The sequence below is a fragment of the Zalophus californianus genome, chromosome 8 (genome assembly GCF_009762305.2).
Source record: "Zalophus californianus isolate mZalCal1 chromosome 8, mZalCal1.pri.v2, whole genome shotgun sequence".
NCBI classification, from domain to species: domain Eukaryota; kingdom Metazoa; phylum Chordata; class Mammalia; order Carnivora; family Otariidae; genus Zalophus; species Zalophus californianus.
In genome coordinates, this window is record NC_045602.1 from 34,125,150 (window position 1) to 34,140,642 (window position 15,493).

Consider the following 15,493-nt stretch of genomic DNA (forward strand, 5'->3'; position numbering starts at 1 on the left):
ATCTCCAAATTTTAAGCCTTTGTTTAGAACAGTGATCTACCACAGGACTGTCACTTGGAGAGGGACAATGAAGACTTTTGTGCATAGTCTACTAAGAGACATTACTGGAGATTTTTTATATTTTTAATTTTCTTAATTTTAAAAATTTCTATTTTTTTGTTTCTCTGTTCTTCCCAGTATGCTTTGCCTCTTCTTCATCAAAGTTAACACTGGTTTATTAGGGAGTAAGAGGATCTGTTTGGGAAAAAAACACTTCCCTGTTTTGAAACATGAACATATGGAATTAGTGGAAAGGATCATTTTGTTTATTTCTAAGGAAGAGAAAAAAAAGTCTCCTAACTTCTTTCTAGCAGTTGGTTCTCATTATAATGCACAATCTTCCAAAGCATATTAAACTACCTGAAATCAGTTTAATTTTTCTATGAGAATGAATGAGTCAATATGTTCCTCTTATTATTTCAGGAAGTTTCTAATTCATAGAAAAATGAACAATTTTCTGGTCATTTTTCTCTGGAATATTTTAGTTTTATGTTATTGTGTCACCACTTTTTTACATGATTTTCATGCATAAAGTCCTAAAATGATCTGAAATAGGAAGACAATAAACCTAAAAAAGATTGAAACAGCTGCTTGTGCTGGGGTTTTGAAATGGTAAGCAAACCTGATCTGCTCTGGGACCTTCTTCCTGCCAACAAATTCTGGCACTCTTGAGTCAAAATCTGAAATTCTATAATTTTAAACTGATTCTAACATACCTGTTGACAAATTAAATATCTTAGTTTCATCAATTTACTCACTCATGTACTCACTTCTTTTACTCGGGGTCAACGGAGAACCCACTTTGCCCAAAATATTTTAACAGAATCCATAAACAGTTAAAAAGGTGAAAGTTCGAGGAGTTCTAGCTCCTCAGGGAGTTTCAGGTCTGGTTTGTGTATATAAGACAAATGGTAAAGAAGCAAAAGCAAGTATGTGAAATTAGCACCCAAATGATTATACAGTTTTAAAAAACAAAAACCTAGAAATGGAAGTAAAAAAGAATGGAAAAGAATCATAAAGTAAACTTATGGTATAGTTACCTGTGTTAGCTAGCCTTGAAGATGGCTTCCAATAATCACCCCAACCCCCACATTAGATAAGACTGATCTATGTAATGAATAGGATATTGCAAAAAGAAAAAGCAATGGCTCCTATCCTTGGAACACCTATCTGCAGGACGCTAGCTGCCATGTTGTGAATACACTTAAGTAGCTGTATACAGCAGTCCATGTGGTGAGTAATTAAGGTCTACCAAAAGCCAGCACCAGCTTGACAGTCACATGAGTGAGCCATCTTGGAAACAGATTCTCCAGCACTAGGTAAGCCTTCAGGTGACAACGGTTACAACCTGTATCAAAAGTGCAAACTGATAGAAGACCCTGAACCAGAACCACCCAGCTAAACCACTCTCAAATTCCTAAACCACAGAACCTAGTGAACATAATAAATATTTAGTGCTATTTTAAGCCACTTGAGGATAATTAGTTATATTGCAATAGATGCTTAATGAAGTTAGACATAGCTTGGAACCAAAAGTTGGCTCTATTACCTGTGAGCATGGTCAAGTCACTTAACTTTGTCTAAGCCTTATTTTACTCAAATGTGAAATAGAAGTGTATCCAACTGTGAATATCTTATTATGTCACTGTGATAAATAAATAAAACCATTTTGAAAAAAAAGAATTTTGTAAAACTTAGGACGTCATGATTATCACTACTGCCTTTCTTTATACAGGAATTCAACATTTTCTGTTAATTATTCTATCTCCTAATTTGAGTAGGGAAGCATTGTCTATGAAGTGATCTAAACTCCATAGAGGAAAGATGGTTAACAGAGCAAATCTTGGGTAAGGCTACTTCATACATGTGTGTCAGGTGTAATGTTAAGGGGTTGATGGGGACCAAGTAACAAAGAACAAACAACACACCCTGTTACTATAAGAGAGAGAATTTGAAAAACTGTGAGAGAATAAACATGGGGAAATGATCTATCTTCCTGCAATACTTTGAAGATTCTGGGAGGTATAAAACTGGCTTCATATTGGTTCTGTTGCCACATTTCCATTTTTCCAGGTTCTTCCTTCCTGTTTTCTGCTACTTACTTCCTCTTTCTTCCTCTGCATGAAGGAAGAAAGTCACTTTTCACAGGGATTCCTTTATAGTTAAATGTTTCTGCACTTATTACCTAGATATAAAACCTTATAATAAAATAATAATAAATAAATAATAAAATTGTGAGTTGTTTTTTTAAAGTGGAGAATCATTTTGTGATTCCTCTTACTCAGAGAAGTATTTGAGGCCTTACCAACCATGTTTTTCTTTCTTTCTCTAAACTATGCCTGAGGTTCTACAATTTGTATGAATTTCATCTCTCCTGTTTCTATAGGCTCTTTCCTTTTAACCTTTGTTAGTTATATTCCAGGTCCTCATTTGCATCTAAAGATCATAGGACTAAAAATTTTGCTCAGCTCTAATTGCTATTGTCCTCTTGATTAAATACAGTGTCAGATGATCGAATTGACGAAACTCAATTTTTTATGTATCATGCATGGTATAAATCATCTCTGCACATATAGTTGTTACTTAAATGTGAGACTACTACTTGGGAAAACGGTACCTGTGTTCATTTGTATAAAGAATAAAAAATATTGTGCTCATTAACACTGTTGCTTTTTCAGCTTCTGGACCTCCATCAACTTTCTATCTCCTTTGGACTCTGAAAAGAATTAACTCATTAACTCATAAATATATGTCATCACTTTGTACACAATGGTCTACAAATTTCCAAGATTAATGTTTCATGTTTTCTTCTTGGTGACCTGGAGACTATGAATTGACAAAATAGCCAAAATTGATTTGACTTAGAAATTGTTATAAAAATTTCTTCTCTTTTCATCTTGTTAAAGATGTACCATCCCTGTATCACACAAAGAGGATTTATAGGAGACAGGGAAGGAAAAACAGGAAGTAAAAGACATTTCTCTTGTATTCAGGTTGTCCCCCAACCCCTTTCCACCCCTTTCTTTGATGCAAAACAGGCTTTGCTGTGTCTGGGAGTATAGGAGGATGTTAAATGTGCAGTCTCATTGACTGTGGAAGAGTCAGGAAGGAGGGGTTTATTTTTGCTTTGCTTTGCCCTGTGTTCATTTTTCCTGTTGCATAAGCTTCTTATCTACATTAATTTTAGCCTCCGAAGATGTTTTGCATAACACAGAATTATAATGTAGTGTCTAAAATAGTGCTGCAAACCATAGTTTCAAATACATTAGGAGGATGAATCATTTCCTTAACATGGGCCACTGTGTTATGTGAAATGATTACTTATGAGACCAAAGCAATACATAATTAAGCAGCATGTGACAAGCAAAAAAGAAATCAAGGAAATTCAGACAATAAATGCTTCTTCAGTTCCTCATAGAGGACAGGAGAAATCTGCAGCTCCTTCTCATTTCCATTTTGACAGAAAGGGGTGTTAAGTACCATAACTATGTGTTCCAGTAATGAGTAGAAAGATCTGGGCCACAGAAATGAAAAAATGGGCTGAGGCCGATTTACATCACTTTGGACTATGAATCCTCTACAAATCTATTACTGGGTATACATTATTGTGTTGAATCTATTTTTCTATTTGAGTTTTACTTCTTTTGTGTGTGTGTGTGTGTGTGTGTGTGTGCGTGTGCATTTTTTTTTTACCCCTCTTGAAAAAGCTTCAAAATCAAAGTTTGTGCCAACTCTGAACAGCAAGAGGAAAGGGAAAAAGGTTAGCTATCCCTAACACATTCAAGTTTGTAAGAGTCTTGGATGTTTTTTCCAGGCTTTCACTCCTAACAGCTACACCAGTACCACCGTGAATACTAATGACATGTAATAGAGGGCATCAATCATGGTCCATCCAGGCGAGGGACATAACTACATACAAAGTAACAGTCCCTCTGGCTTAATGAAGCCTTCTTAAAGAAAAACTATTTGCATTCAAATTCAGATAAGCTAGCAGAGAGCATGTAAAGGAGGAAAATAAGAGTTCTCATCTGAGTCTCAGAAACGAGGTTGTGTATTTTTAAGGGCGAATACTGGTGCAGGGAACCACTACCATCTTATTTCTCTTTCTTCCCCTATTTCTTGTGCCCCGTCAAAGTCTTGGGCACATAATGTTTACTGAATGAACTTTAGAAGAAACATCATAGGAAATAAGGCATTAAACTGCAGAAATAGAAAGCAAAAGGTTATAACAGCTGGACTTAATAAGATTTAGATCAGCAAATATTTTTACTGCAATCTTCAAGGTTTGCTGCCAGCCTATGAAGTTCAAATTAATATCTCTGTCAGACTTAAGCCTCATCTTTCTGCCATCTTCTCAGACTATGTGTCTAATTTCTATATATTCCTCTTTTCTAAAGATAAATAAGTCTCAGATGTTGTTTTGAAACTCATTAACTTTGGGACCAAAGTAATACAAGGTGGCACTATTGTAAAGTGAAACTACAGCTCATTATTGTAAAAATACACCACCACAGCTGCTACACCATTGGGATGAAGCTCCTGATGAACCTTGAAAAACATGTCAACAGAGACCCCAACTAAGAGCAAGTCGCAACATGTTATAACACTAAAGGAGAATATGTAACTTATTCTAGCATACAGCATTTCCCTTAACCTGCTCAGGCCTCTGCTATCATTCAAGGCCTTTCTGAAACCCCACTCCTGCCATTAACTTTTCCAAACTCACTGCAAATGAAAGTGATTATCAGAGAGTTGACATATCCACATTTTATATGGTAATATATTAGATCATGAATGCAAAGAATACTCCAGCCAGGGACCATGTATAAATTTAGTTACTAAACTTTTTCCACATACAGGTGAGCCTTTGTCTTTTTTTCTTTTTTTCTTCTCACCATATACAATTTAGACTATGAACTTCTATAGGAAACATAATTTTAGCTGAATTCCTATATCTATATAAGCAAGGAGGTACAGAGAAATATGTCATATTAGTCCAATGTTGCTGCAATAATGCTCTATGACAAACAACCACAAAATCTCAGTGGCACCCAACCACGAGAATATTTTCCTACTCTATGTGTCAGTTAAGCATGGCACTACTTTGGTCTGTTCATCTATAGAGTGCTTCTGAACTTTGTTGCTCTTGGTTCATGCTGGAGCCAAGGTTGAAAGTATAGTAGGTACATGGGCCAGATCTGAAGCTCCTCGAGGGACAAGCCACACCATGTGATGTCTCTTAAGGCCTAAACTCAGTATGTAAACACTGTCCTGTTACCCATGGTCCACTGAATAAATCATGTCTTTGTCTAAGATAATATCAATAGGTTAGGAAAATATAATCTTGTCATGTAAAGGAAAGGCATGAAAGTTGAAAGTATACCGAAAAATATTCTAAATCTACCACAGTCTCCTCCCTTATTCAAAAACATTTACATCTCTCCCATTTGCAGTAAAAAAGCTCACTATCATTCCAAAAATCTCCACTCTCTTCCCCAAAGTCTTATCCAAACATAGCATCAAGTCTCCAAGGCCAGATGTACCTCCTCATGACCAGAGACTTATCAACTAAAAAGAAAACTATCTGTTCCCTATATAGGCAACATTAAGCAGTGCAAAAGGGACAGAGTAACTCCAGGGAACACTTCCATACAAAAAGGGAAATCCCAGTGGGAAAATGTTACTAGGACCCTTAACCTGTGAATACAGACTGTTCCTTGAATAAGCCCTAGTTCCGCTCTCCCTGGCAATAGTACCTTAATATGTTGTTTTCTATAGTTCACAGTTTCACATTCTGGAAGATGCTTCATGTGTCGTCCTCTTCCTGGGCCACTTCCAAAGAGCAAATACTGCAAATACTCTATTCATTCATCTACTTCTGTGTAACCACCTCAAAATCCAATTGCTTAGAAGAACAATGACTTACTATTTCTCATGGTCCTATGGGCTACCTGACTTTAAATGATCGTTCTTCTACTCCATGTAGTGTTTTCTAGGGTCACTTGTGTAACTGTATTCGACTGGGAATCTGGCTGAGGCTGGAAAGTCCAAGATGGTCTCACTCACAGTCTAGCTGTTGGTGCTGGCTATTGGTTAGGGCAATGGCATTCTCCTCTATATGCTATGGCTCTCATCATTCAGTAGGACTTTATTATGGCATGTAGTAAAGTTAACTGGAGTCACTTTGAGGCTTTTAAATCTTGCTTTTAAGCCCTGTTAGAGGAGATCCAAAGTAGTCTCTGACGTACAGTTCCTTTATCCCCACTAATGAGGCAATACCATTCTCAAGACTCTACCAAGACTCATGTATTACAAGTTCCCTCTGTTTTGGCTGGTGGAAATGCAAATACTTCCAGAACAACATGAGCTCTTGGAGTTGTTGAGAACAGTGCTTTCTTGTTCCTTCGCCAACCTCGTGGCCTTTGATGAAGATCATGAAGATCAGAACTCAGTCATAATATGAGGGCTCCTCCTCACTTCACATATCTCTGAATTTCTCTCTGTGCACCTCCCTCCTTTCCCATATTTTCCCCTGAAAATTCTAGCTTGGAATCACCCCAGACTCCCTGAATTTTGTTTACAAAACAATTGTGTTCTATTTGTTTACCCACTCACTGCACTGCAGCCTAGAAACTGCTTCCTGGGCAGGAAGCCCAGGAAATTGCAGGATTTCCTTAGTTGGTTTCCTTCTCTCAATAACAGTCCTGCCTATTGTCCCGTGTGTGAAACAGTTGTTTCGCATGTTTTGTCTATTTTTCTAGTTTGCTGTGGAAAGAGGGCAATTAATCCTTCATGACTGGAGCAGACCCTTAATCAAGTAGTTTTCAGTACTCTATTTTATCTACACTCTTGATTAATTACCTATACTTTATTTTTTAGTTGCCACTTTACAGTTTTATGAATATGTAACTTTGATTATAAAAGAATACCTTCACATGATATTATTCCATTTTACGTTTAATGTAAGAACTAACAACAACACACTTTAATACTCCCTTCCTATTCCCTCTGTGCTATTGTTTTCATTCATATTTCCCTTCACTTCAACAGATTATTATTTTTGCTTCAAGAGTAGAAAGTCTTTTAAAGAAACTGAAGATATTAGAGGATGAGAAAACAAGGTTTTTGTATTCATATGCATATTAACCAAGAGTTCTTCATTCCCTTGTATTGATCCAAGCTTCTTTCTCAGATTATTTTCTTCCTCCTAATGGACTCCTTTTTACATTCCTTGTAGTGTAGGTCTACTGGCCACAAATTCTTTCAGCTTCTGTTTGTCTAAAAAAGTTTTTTCTCACTTTGTTGCTGGATATAGAATTCTAGATTGACCATTTTGTTTTGCTTTTTTTTTTCAACACTTGAAGATAGCCACCCCAACTTTTTAGGCTTAGTGTTTTCATTATATATCTTTCCCCATCCTTTTAATATTGCAAGGGTTCTGTTGAGAATACAGTAGGCATTCTTACTTTTGTTACTCTGTATATAATGTCTTTTTTTTCTTTGCCTGCTTATATATTTTGTTCCTCTGTATACAGTATGAACATTTTCATTCTAACCTTTATATGCTTATAGTTTGCATGGTAATTTCTTTCTCTGTCTGTACTTTGAACATCCTGGCTGTGTATGTATGGGTGTACACACACACACACACACACACACACACACACACACAACCTCTTGAAGCAGCATATAGTTGGATTTTGCTTTTTTTATTCAAGCTGAAAGTCTCTGCCTTTTAATTGGAGTGTTTCCACTAAATTAATTTGGTTGGATTTACCACTGTTTGTCCTGTTTTGTTGCTGTTGTTGTTCTGCTGTTCTTTCCTTCCTTTTTTAAGTTAATTGAATATTTTTATAATTCAATTTTGATTATCTACTGGCTTTTTGGCTATACTTGATTGCATTATTTTTATAGGTTCCTCAAGAGATTAGAGATCTCTTAACAGATCAGAATATATATCCTTAACTTTTCAGCCTACTTAGTATTAATAGTTTATTATTCACATAAAATATAGAAAGTATACAACTATATATGCCCATTTATCCCTCTAGTCTTTCATGCTATAGTTGTTATATGCTACATCCACATACACTGGAACCTTATAATACACTACTATAACTTTTTGTATTAAATAATCATGTGTATTTTAAAAATAATAAAAAAGTTGTCTTTTACATTCACTCATACATCTTCATTCCCACACTTACATATCTTTTTTTGAGGTTCATTCTCCACCTGGTATAATTTCCCTTCAATATGCACTACTTCATTAGTTTTTGTTTACCTAAAAATGTCTTTATGTAGCCTGTATTACTGAACAATCTTTTTCTGAGTTTCAAGAATAACACTTTGTTTTTCATTTTGTTTTGTTTTATCTGAATAACTACAGATGGGGAAGGCTTAAGGCACAGTCGTTTTAAGGGAGTAGATCAGGAGATTCGTGTCAGGCTTATTGATTTTGAGATAAAACCCTAAGTAGATATATACACCCAGTGATTAAGAGAGCAGTCAGAATTGGATTTAAAAAATTAGAAGTTGTCAGTCTATACAGCCCATAGTATGTAGAGCTATGAAACCAGGAAAAAATCAACAAGGGAGTGAAGGTAGATAAAGAAGTGATGGGGGCTGTGAACTATACCTTAGGGCACTCCAACATTAAGATGTTAGGAAGAAGATGAAGTAGTAACAGAAAGTAAGAAGCAGCAATCCATGAGTTAGGAGGAAAGCTAGCAATTTGTTTTTTTCTGGAAATCATATAAAGAAAGAATTAAGGAAGAGAAAACAATCAACTGTGTCAAGTGCTACTGTTAGGTAAGAGAGGAAAAAAACTGACCAGCAGAAGTAACAGACTGTAGGACATTAGCAACCTTTAAGTTTTGATGAAGTAATGGAGTTAAAAGTCTGACTGGAGTGGGTAGTTAATTTTTGATGACGGCAAATATGAATAGCTAAGCACCTTAACTAGAATATAATAATGATATATAAGTAATGTTACATTTTATTTATAACACTATTATTTTATACTTTCATACTATTTTGTTAGATTCACACCCAACCAGAAACTACCACTTTTTGAGAACTACTCTCCACTCCGGCCCCTGGAAGGATGCCAGTTCTGGTGACAAAATTAGAGCATCTTGAGATATATATTTTTTTGAGAGACAGAGAGTGCATACATGTGTGCGGTGGCGGTGGACATAGGGAGAGGGAGAGAGAGAATCTTAAGCAGGCTCCATGCCCAGCATAGAGCCCAACATGGGGCTCGATCTCACGACTCTGAAATCATGAACTGAGCTGAAATCAAGATTCGACACTTAACTGATGGAGACAACCAGGTGCCCCAACATATTTGTTTTTGATCTGAAAATGTCCTGACCCATTATGAAATCCTCAGATACCATCTCCCAAAATTACCTGCCTTGCTGAAGGACCTCTTCAATCAAGCAAATGGAAATTTCCCTTTGCCAATATGTTTTACAATCACCTAGTATGCACATGCTCCATCTGTGGGGTGACTCTGTGGAACTGTAGACATATTACTCACAGCTTCATCTTGTCATCCATGATAGAGAAATATAATGTCGTCCACTTAACTTTGAAAGTGGTCATTTGAAGTATAGAGTCTCTGATTAAAGCAATAAAGGAATGCATAAATTAACAGAATGCTTAAAATTATCTTTGACTGAATTAATCATTAACATACCTCATGCATGTTTGTAAATTGAAATAATTATGGCAAAAATTTTGCCTATGAATTGGAAGCTATTACCATTTCTGGGAGTGTGAACAAACTTTCAAAATACACAAGACTATATTATAATAACTTGCACTGATACCAGAGACTCACATACTTTTGAAACTGAGTCTACACAGACAATTGATTTGCCTGTTGGACTAAATTTCTTCTTAATTTTAGCTGAACTATATGTCCATTCATATTTTAAATGATATTTAATACCTACTTAGCTGACATGTTTTGGTAATTTAGCAAAAGGGAGAATGTTACACTTAAAAAAAAATCACATTCTCTACAAATTGCCCCATCTATTACAAATGAATAAAGTGAGTCTCTTTGTGAAATGAAATGCTCAAGGTCACTTATCTAGCAAGTGCTCTCTCTCTCATTTTCCACTTGGGAGATTCATGAAATTCAAGAGGAATACATGAGTGGAATTTACTGGTGTATGATTCCCCTAATGTTGTTATAAACATTTGTTTTTAAGTTATATGTTCATTTCCATCATGGACTGTCCAAAGTTTTCATCAGATTTTGAAAGGGTCTGTGATCAAAAATTACCTGAAACTCCAAACCTGTGTTTCCAGCTTCTCAGAATAATGCACTGAAAAGTTAATCTGTTATTCATACAAAATCACATTAAGATTCTTTAGAAAGGGAATCCTTGTCTATACATCTTGGAAGACTGCTATTTGCAACTTTTCCATGCTTGGCGATAAATCACCTTTAAAATAATTTGCACTTAGGCAAAGCCATCACCAATCAAATGCAAGCAGAAAGACAAGTAAAAAAAGTGACTCTCAGCCCTTTCAATCAACTTGAAGGTCACTAATTACAAGAAATATAAACCTCCTTCTCTGACACAAAGTGTTGAATCAACTGTTTGTGTAAGATATGCTCTTGTCCTTGCTGGTACTCTGAGTAAATAACATTAACTCACACCTACGTGCACTTGTTCTTTTCTAAAACATTTGTTTGCCATTCATTGTGTGGACAACATTCTTTTTAGACTACTTCAGGTGTCATGACTCCTAATTTGATGTGGAACTAAGAGGAGAAGGAGCCTAAATAATGATTAAAAATGAAAAACAATTGCCTTTAACTTAAACATCATTCTCTATTCTATTTTCTGAGTTCTAGATATGACTCTTCAGATGAAATAAAACTAAAGGCTAATATAAAATATTTATAGGTATTTTCATTACAATCAATTATATAAGAACCGGGCCATGAACAAAATTCAATTTCCATGTACTTATACCTCAAAATCGAATTACTCTCCTTTCTTTTGTAGTTTTAAAATATTAAGGGGAATTCTATTCATATAGGTCTATCACATTGCCAGAATTGCCACTGGCTAAATTTCTGGAGTATACACTTTTGACTGCACAGGGAAATCTGGAATTTCTTAACACTGGAAAAAAGAGAAAGAAAGAAAATACAGGTTACTATCAAAGCAATTGTATAGAACTCTAGTATATATCAGAGTGTTACCTACAACAGGAATAAAATGGAGTTTGTCCTATGGAGCCAGAGCAACTAGTTTCTAGCAGAAGACACATGAAAAATTAGACTCATCCTTTTACCAAGAGTACCATAGAACAAAAGTATGAAAAATTATGCAAAAAAAAAAAACAGAGGCTGCAAGTAAGAGGATCTGTGAATCAATGTCTTAGACTTAGCTATAATCACATAAAATGAAAAGCGGCTTAAACAATACAGAACTACATTTCTTTCTTATGTAAAGTGAGTCTAAAGTACGCAGTCCAGGACTGTTACAGGGTTCTATTGTTTAGAGTATTGAGGATTTGGGGAATCTAGATTCTATTACTAAGGAAATAGTTAAGTCAAATGTGATGGACACACACTAAAGAACACAGTCCAGAAGTCAGAAGGAATGAACTGGATGTGTACACACAATATAACTAAAACAGGGAAAAAAACAGTGATGGATGAAAATGCAATAGAAGAACAAAACCCATAGGATGTAAAAATATATATACACAAAAGTTAACATTAGGTATTTCAAAACACTAATATTTTCAAAGACATTTCAATATTTTTCATATTTAAAATGGCAACCTACAAAGCAGAAAAACTGGTGGCAAGTAAAGATAAAAAGAAAAAGATTACAGGTAGATGATAGATTGATAGACAGTTAAAGAGACACTTTCTAAGGAACCACATTTGTAGTGTCTCATGACACAGAAATTATATGAGTAACATTATACTGGAGTTCTGTGAAAACTAACAATAACATTCTAACAGAAAAGGAATGAGTCTTTCAAGGAAGATGCAAAGAAGGAAAGTGAAAAAGAAAATAAAATAAAGGAAATAGAGCCTCAATTATGAAATAAATTTAGATGAGCCTATTTACAGTAATCCAAATCTCTGCAAGCAAGAATATCTACATGAGCTTCAAATTCTTATGAATGAATATCTTAAAAAAGGAGGACTAGAAGAACTGGTCAGAACTAGATTCCTCTTTTTTTTTTTTTTTAGTTTTTATTTTAATTCCAGTTAGTTAACATACAGTGTTATATTAGTTTCAGGTGTACAATTAGTGATTCAATTCTAGAAACTGAGAGCATCCTCTATATCAGCCAACGAGAAAATGGAAACCTCGGTCCTACACCCCAAATAAATTAATTTTGCCAACAAGAAGAATGAGCTTGGAAGGGGATTCTTTACCAGAACTTCCAGAAAAAGAATTCAGGCTAGTCTATACCTTATTTCAGTGTTGTGTTTCCCTGAGCACATAGTGAGTCAAGCTCTTCTGGGCTTCTGAATTACAGACCTGTGAGCTAGTAAGTGCGTGTTATTGTAAATCACTACATTTGTGGTGCTTTGTTATGCAGCTATAGAGAACTAACACACCATAATGATATCACTGCAGTTTCACTGTGGCTTTTTTTTTCAGGCAATGTGACGATCTGCATTTATCCCATGAGTAAAAAAGAATTATATATCAAATTAACAATTTTAACTATCGGGCGCCTGGGTGGCTCAGTTGGTTAAGCGACTGCCTTAGGCTCAGGTCATGATCCTGGAGTCCTGGGATCGAGTCCCACATCGGGCTCCCTGCTCAGCAGGGAGTCTGCTTCTCCCTCGGACCCTCCGATAAATAAATAAATAAAATCTTATAAAAAAAAAAAAACAATTTTAACTATCATTTTGAGTACAAAGGACCTGGTGGCCCAAGTCTTTTCAATGAAAAATGAACTAACTAATGTCTTAATATAGCGTTCTTATGAAAAATAATGAACGCGGATGAGCTACTATTACAAATGTAAAAGTTCCCCAAATTGCCTAAAACAAGTATTTATTCCATTTGATTTTAATAAAAGTCATTATTTTGAATGATTGCTGATTTTTTTAAAATTAATTTGAAATTCAGAAATTATTTATTAATTATAAGCATAAATTATTAAAAATTCACCCAAAAGTAGCATTAAGTAGAGAAAGCACGTTCAAGGAAAACAAGGTATCAGCTCCAGTGCTGACTGCACAAGGATATTTATATGATTTTGAGAAAAAAGCATCTAACACTTTGGCCTCAGTTTTCTGATCTCTATCAGTTTAGACTAAAATCAGCTCAAAGGTCCCTGTGAACTAAATTTGGATATTTATATTAGAGAAGAACTGGCTAAAAGGTAAGGTATATTGTTGAAAACAAACAAAAAAAATAGTATAAAAAGAAAACATGGTAAATATTTTAACGTAGCACATTTAAAATGTGTATTTGAGCAGCTTTTTCCAAAGAAAATAATATATAATAACTGTTCTGAGCAAATGAGATTATATATAAAAGCTTTATAGAAAAAAATACTGTATATAAGTCTATATACATCCTATATATACATATAGGATTTCAAGGGACTACTGAAGCCACTTGCATTTTCAATTTCAGGTAAAAACATTTTGAGACACCACACAGAATGTAGGGATAAGAGATAGGGGGGCAAAGAAGGTAAACAATCAAAGGAGAAAAAATATGACCCTACCCTGAGAATATCTAAAATCTCAAATCAGAGAAAACCAATTCAGCCAAGTGAATGAGAAAAAAAGCCCAAGAGAGTAATAAGAAAGAAATTAGGATGAAACACTCAATGCAAAAAAAGAAAGATGTGAATATTTTTCAAGAAAGCGAATGAGACATCTGGGAAATAGAAAAGGCTTGTTGGAATATAAATAATTGTCCAGATTATCATCCTCATGAAAGGATTTGCCAGACTTCAATAGCAATGGGAACCTTATCTATTATAACTCTCTCTCTCTCTCTCCTAGGCCACTTTCTAGAAAATTTTGACATTGACAGATTTCCTTGAGCAAATAATAACTACCATAGATCTGTCAACTTGGTGAAAGCATCCAGTCAAAAACAGTCAATATAAAAATGAAATGCTTCTAGGTGAGCTGCTTAGAAAGAGTGAATTTTGCAGCAGCATAAACCTCAATTACCAGTTATCGGTAGGGTCTGCCTATTTTGAAGCACACTCAAGCATGAGTCAAGAATTCTGACATTAACCACTACTTTTCCAATAGGAGGAAAAAATACCTGTCACCCTGCCACTCCTCAAAGTCCTGCCTCAATGACAGGAATTCTGAGATGGGGGCTGCCCCTTCTTGGAAATATCATTTACCAGCTAGATCCCAACGAAGGGAAATGGTCGACAAAGACAGCCCCTGAACCCACCTGATGCTTCTTAGAAGAGCAAAACAAAACCTTTCCTGTGGATAGAATTTGCTAATTTCCACCTGCCCCATAACCTGCCAAGTATTACTGGTTTAGGATGGTAGAGGTAATAGCCTCCAGAAGTGTGACATGCTGTGTACATAGCTATTACACGGATCAGTCCACACAGCAATTTGTAGAAAAAGGTAATAAAGAAATATGCATTGTTATCATCTCTACATTGCAAAAATATTGGTGTGAGTCTAGAACTTCCCAGTCATAGTATTTTCCCTGACATCTACTGCTAAGATGTTCCACTCAGCGTTTTCATCTTCCGCCCCAGGATTCTTCCCTGGGGTAGTGTGGAGAGGCCTTTTGGTGAAAAGTATAACTCAAAAAAAAACTACCCTATATGATTATTTAATAATTTAACTCTTAAAAAATTTTTCATCCATTGTCACTGTAAACAACTTTCAATTTACAAGTAACGATAGTTAAAACTAGAAAAGAAAAAAACATACACACAAAGAAAAGACACGTAAGGACGCAGAGTGAAAAACTTGCCTTTTGAGCCTCTTCAGTTCTTCACTTCCTTCTCTAGACCCAAGTGGGATATTTCCAGATTTTGCAAACATACCATATGCTCCCGATTCCTTAATATTAAAAGCTGTCTCATCTTGCTTTATTTAAGATGATATTTATAGTTCCCTCTGTTCTATATGTGAGTTGTTAAGCATTTATCCATAATCATTAACATTTATTAAAATATTTCTACCAGGTTTCATAGAGTGAATTCTATTCATGAGTTATTGCTCCAAACTACTGCATGTTAAAGCTGGGAATAAGGGGGTGGGGAGAAGGCATAGGGGGACTCTTCAGTAACATTAATTTTTTCCTGTTTTACATGGTTCTTCATTAAGTAATAATAACACTATTTAGATTTCCAGAATGTGACCATGAACATAAAAGGAAGAAAGAATACACACTAGGACTAGCTTACTGGGAGACATGGTACACCACATGGTATAATGGAACAAGACACT

General features: G+C 35.3%; 1 long non-coding RNA gene across 1 annotated transcript in view; it reads right to left on the reverse strand.

Moving 5' to 3' along the window:
• LOC113938728 overlaps window positions 1-15,493 on the reverse strand; it is a 168,299-nt gene that overhangs the window by 52,488 nt on the left and 100,318 nt on the right. The window lies entirely within an intron of this gene.